Source organism: Crocuta crocuta, unplaced genomic scaffold (genome assembly GCF_008692635.1).
Source record: "Crocuta crocuta isolate KB4526 unplaced genomic scaffold, BGI_CrCroc_1.0 scaffold99, whole genome shotgun sequence".
NCBI lineage: Eukaryota > Metazoa > Chordata > Mammalia > Carnivora > Hyaenidae > Crocuta > Crocuta crocuta.
The window spans coordinates 2455917-2461368 of record NW_027551560.1 but is presented as its reverse complement, the minus strand read 5'-3'; the positions used below and the strand labels follow the sequence as shown (position 1 = coordinate 2461368).

Below are 5452 nucleotides of genomic sequence, written 5' to 3'. Positions count from 1 at the left end.
CAGTTCTTGGCCCCTGATCCCAAGAGCGGGTTATGAAATGAGATGNGGGCACATCAATCTGGCCTCAGGCTTCATCTTTACACTCTGGCGTGGGAAAAATTATGATCGCATCTCCTTTGAGGGGAAAACATCTTCCCTGTCCAGGCCACTGTCAAAACCTGAGATTCTGGGGGTGGAGATTCAGAGAAAGCACACAGGGAGCAATTTTCCCCCCAAACCCTCATGAGCACTTGGACAGAGCATGATTGGAGCTCATTGGCCTCACCCTTTCCCCTGCCAGGAGGGAAGAGGGGGTGAGATACATGGGAGGGCCAACTGACTCCCACCCACCCTGTCCCCACTTTCTCCACTCTGCCTGTTCCTCAAAACTTCCTGCTCACAAAAGGACAGCCCCTACTCACTGTAGCCCCTCTCTGGGCTCTGGGAGCAGGGCAGGGCTATGGATCTTCTCTGTCCTTCCTCCAGAAAGCAGGCTGGCTTCCTTGTGAGCTGGGGGCCTGCTGGGCCTTCAGCGGACACAAGGTCACCATTTAGCTGATGGGCTGGCCAAAGCGGCACTTTCTGGGCTGGAGTGGCAGCTTGCATGCCCTGTGCTTCGGTCTAGATCTCCATGGGTGTAGCACCTGTCTCCCTTTGCTTGCTCTCAAGACAGAACACCCCTCTAAAGTCAGGGACTGGAAAACATTCCAGGCCCTTAGCCGACTTTCAAGCTCCAGAAGCCCCCCATATGCAGCTTGCTCTAGTGCACAGAGACATCCACTGGGGGGTCGAGCATGACCCTAGCAGTGACAGTCACAGACAGGAAACTGATCCCCACACACAAGCTGAACCACTTACAGATGCCAGGGCTGAGCATCTGTAAGCAGCTGTGTTTCCTCTGCCATTGGCGGCCACCCCCGTGCCCAGGAACTGCCACCTGCAAATTGCTGGTTTGACACAGAGCCTGTGTCAGTCTGCTAAGCCCGTGGCCCCAGGCTCCTGGTTGGGTGGCTGCTGGCCCCAGAGAAGACTGGAGGTGAAAAGGCCATCACCATCATCTTCTATTCTCAGTCACGGTTGGCACCACGTATAATAATCAGAAGCCAGACTTGAGACCGTGCATGTGGTTAAATAAGATTAAAGGAACCAAAAAGAGTTTTGTGTGGCCCCACCTGTTAGAAGCAGGTGAGCCCATTGGCAACAACCTGCCCCTGCCCTGAAGGCCTGCCCAGGCCTGCCTCGCATCCTGCCTGCTCCAGACATGGGCTCCAGCAGAGGCCCCACGCGGGTTGGGCCGGTGTCTGAATCGATTGGCTCCCTTCCCCAGCCCCATCTCCCTGAAAGTGGAGTCTGTTCATGAGCGCTTCCAGGAATCAGAGCAAACAATTCTCACTTTGGAAAGAGGTTGGGTTAATGCTAAGCTTGAAATTTCTGGGGGTCCATGGGGAGAGCCAGGCAGGCAGAGATATATGGGACCCCTCACTCTAAGGCCTGATATTCAAGAGAAAGATATAGATGTCAGCCAGCAAAGCATGTCCCAGACTGGAGCAGGGCCCACACTAGGGAAAGGGATCAAGAAGATGAAGGAGTGGAGTGCTTGCATGGCTCAGTCAGTTGAGCATCCCACTTCAGCTCAGGCCATGATCTCATGCTTCATTGGTTCAAGCCCCAGGTCCAGCTCTGTGCTGACAGCTGGGAGCCTGGAGCCTGCTGTGTCTCCCTCTATCTCTGCTCCTCTGCTTGTGCTCTCTGTCTCTCTCTCAAAATAAATAAACATTAAAAAAAAAAGAAGAAGAAGATGACAATGAGGGGATATATGGTGAAAATCAAGATAGAGGTGAAGATGGGAAAGGGAAACAGGACATTTTCCTGGCAGTGTCTTATAGCCATGAATAAGCAATATCTAGGACTGAGCTAGAACCGTCTACCTCTAATCAGCTCTCTTCTCTCTCTCTCTCTCATTCTCTCTTTTTCTCCCTCTCTCCCTAAGAGCACATTCAAAAAGTTGCTATATTTTCCTATTACTTCATGAACTAAAATTAAAAATAGGTTAAAGAATGGTTTATTATTAACTGAGCCAAAACATCTGCACCTTAAGTCAGGGTCTACAAGAAACAGTCTGATACTAACCTGCTTCGCAGGAGGGCTGTTCTGCCTAAAAGTGCAGAGAGACATATACCAAAAATAAGAAAGAAAGAAAGAAAATAAACAAAATAAAATTCAGTGACACAAACTCTAGGACAACTCTGTTCCCTTTGGCTTCCAGAAGGACAATAGGGATTGTTGTCACTCTGGAACTGGCTTAATGTGTTCTATTCGTCTAAGCTTCCTTGGCTTTCCTGAAATGTCTAAGGCTTTCATGTTTAACAACAGCAAAGTAGTTTTAAATGGAGATAATGGATGTAAGTTCCTGAGAATGGACGCAGCTTGGCTGGACCCTCCTAGGAAAAGAGATGGAGAAGCCTGAGTGAGGACAAGCCAGTGAGACAGGCTGGTTTTTGCACTCAGGACCACAGTAGATGCCTCCAAACAAAGACAGTTTCAATTTGTAAATTGGGAATCATGGCACCAGGACTTCCCTTATGTCACTTCTGTGAGCTAATGCATATGACGTGTTGAGCACACCCATTGTCAGCTCTCATTCTTTATCAACGCTAAAAGCTCTAGGTGCTCGGGTAGGAGAATGAATGGAAGGCAATAGAAGCAGATGGTTTTTCTGCCGTCTGGAAGCTGGGTAGCCTTAGGACATACGGAACCACGCTGGAACTCAGTTTCTTTGTCTGAAAAGTAGGAGAAATATGTCCCACCTTTGGTTTTCAAGGGAATTAAAAGAAATAAGACCTGTAACAAGATCACCAAGGTGCCTGGCAGGTGACAGACTCTCAGCCACTGAGGGCTGTTAGTCCTTAAATACAATGGCAAACATGACAGTCACAGTCTAGATGCGAAGGGTTTGTCTGTGCACAGAGGAGCCTGGCCACATGTAACAAGAAGACAGTCACAACAGAACAGTACCTGAGGGGACATTTTTGGTTCCTCACAAAATGGAGATGACGGGTTTTGCTGAGGAACACAAAGCCACACAGCTCAGCGTGAGTCCCCTTTTCCGGGTTGCCTAAAGTTACCCAAATTACATCCCTTGGGTTCTCGTGGTCTCAACTCCTTCACCTGACAACCGAGGTCCAGCCCCATCGGCCTCCAAATGCCCTCCCCAACCAATTGTTTCTCTCTTCACCAGTCAGACCAGACTGTCTGCTCCCACTTCTGACTCCCATGGGTCCTCTGTGCCCACGTCCAGCCCACAATCTACCTCACGTGCGGGTTTAATCATCATCTTTAAAGGGACTTTTTTCCTGGTACTTCCCATTAAAATCAATGCTTCCTTGTTCTCCATTCATATCCCACAATCTTTTCTCTGCTCTTTTCTCCTTTTTTAAATATTTATTAATTTTTGAGAGAGAGAAAGAGAAAGCACAAGGGGTGGGGGGGGGGCGGGGGGAGAAAGAGAGGGACAGAGTATCCAAAGAGGGCTCTGCACTAACAGCAGTAAGCCCCATGCAGGGCTTAAACTCATGAATGTGAGAGCATGACCTGAGCTGAAGTCAGACACTCAACAGACTGAACCATTCTGCTCTTCTCTTGAATTTTAAAAAAGTGTTTATTTATTTTTGAAAGACAGAGAGAGAGAGAGCACAAGCAGAAGAAGGGCAAAGGGAGAGGGAGACACAGAATCTGAAGCAGGCTCCAGGTTCTGAGCTGTCAGCACAGAGCCGGACATGGGGCTCCAACCTACGAACTGGGAGATCATGACCTGAGCTGAAGTCCGATGCTTAACCAACTGAGCCACCCCTGCGCCCCTTCTTCTGCTCTTCTCTTGAAGCACATACCACTCTCCCTCATCTTGAAGAGATATTTCACCCTGCACTAGGTTAGAAGCTGCCTGTGGTCAGGCTTCATTTCCTACCTCCCCTCTTTAATATCCAAGGCTCCAGTGCAGTCTTCTAACACAGGCAGTCTGTAAGGATTTGCTGAACGTTCTGGACTAGAAAGACCACCCAGGGCAGCTGGCACACACACACACTGTAAATTCTGATGTGATCACTCAGTAAATTCTAAATAGCTACCCCATAAGGAAAGCGGTAATAAAGATGAATTTTGTGGCAATAGTTTGGTTCAGCTGCCCCGCCTTCCTGGCCCCACAGCCTCCTTAAGGGAAGCAGGCTGAGCTGTGAAAAGCAGAGGCCTTCGCCCCGCTCTGAACCTAGTCTGGCAGGAGCCATCTGCTCTAGTGCCCATGGCAGGACCTGAATACATCAAGCCTGGGATTGACCTATACTTTGAGGACAACTGTCACACATTTCTATTGCCCTGCTTTGACTGTGCTTGGGACAAGGAGAATTGCAAAATAGAGTTTAACCCTCACTGTCACTGTGACATAATAAGAAATATATATATTGGTGTCTGCCTCCAGATCAAATACATATATTGATCCTGACACATAGCTCCCCAAACCCTTGTAATTTCCTGAATGAAAGGGGTGCTAGCAGTATCTTTTGTTCTAATATTTGCTGTTTGACCCCGGTTTCTGACACAGAGTTCCTAAAACCCTTGTGATAGCCTGGGTTATAGGAGTGTCTTTTTTTCTAGCGAGGTAACTGTGGGGGGCTCCTGGATGGGGGTTGGAGGAGGGCTGGTCACCAGAAAGACCAAACATGATTGGAAGCTCGGAACTTCCAGCACCCCCCAACTTCCTTCTGAGAGTGGGGAGGGGCTGGAGAATGAAATAGTCAATCATGCCTATATGAGGAAACCCCCATTAGAAAATCCCCAAACTCTGGGTTTCAGAGAGCTTTGGGGCTGGTGACCAAAGGGGGATGCTGGGAGGCTGACGCATCTGGAGAAAATGTGGGCACTCCACACCCCTCCCCCACACCTTGCCCCGGGCACTGCTTCATCTGACTGGTCACCAAATCCTTTGTAATATCCTTTGTGATAAACCTAAATCAGCATTCCCCTGGGTTTTGTGAGCAGTCCTAGCAAATTAGCAAACCCAAGGAGGGAACCCCTGATTTAGAACAAGTTGGTCAGAAGTACACATGACCACCTGGGATTGGCATCTGAAGGCAGGACAGTCTTGGACTGATCCCTTAACCCGTGTGGCCTGTGCTAACTCCACGTCAGTTAAACCCTGAGACTCCAACTGGTGGTAATCACCACCTGGAGAATGGCTTGTGTGGCAAAAGCCATGCATGTGGTGTTAGAAGTATTCTGAGAGTAAAAGAAAGTGGTTTTTCTTCGCTTTTTGCTTTATTGTGATAAATGACATCTAAGGTATTTTTTCTTTTACTCCTCAATCTACTAACAAGTCTACCAACAACTCCTCTTATCCTGAGAAAGACTTCTAACATGCACAGGAAGGAAGGAGGGAAAAAGGAAAAGAAATAAGAAGGAAGGAAGGGAGGGAAGGGGGAAG

The 5452-nt window shown here is 48.6% G+C and overlaps 1 pseudogene; it reads right to left on the bottom strand.

Moving 5' to 3' along the window:
- Positions 1 to 397: 397 nt before the first annotated feature.
- LOC144219530 (protein lin-28 homolog A pseudogene) lies at positions 398 to 884 on the bottom strand (annotated as a pseudogene).
- Between the last annotated feature and the right edge of the window lie 4568 nt (positions 885 to 5452).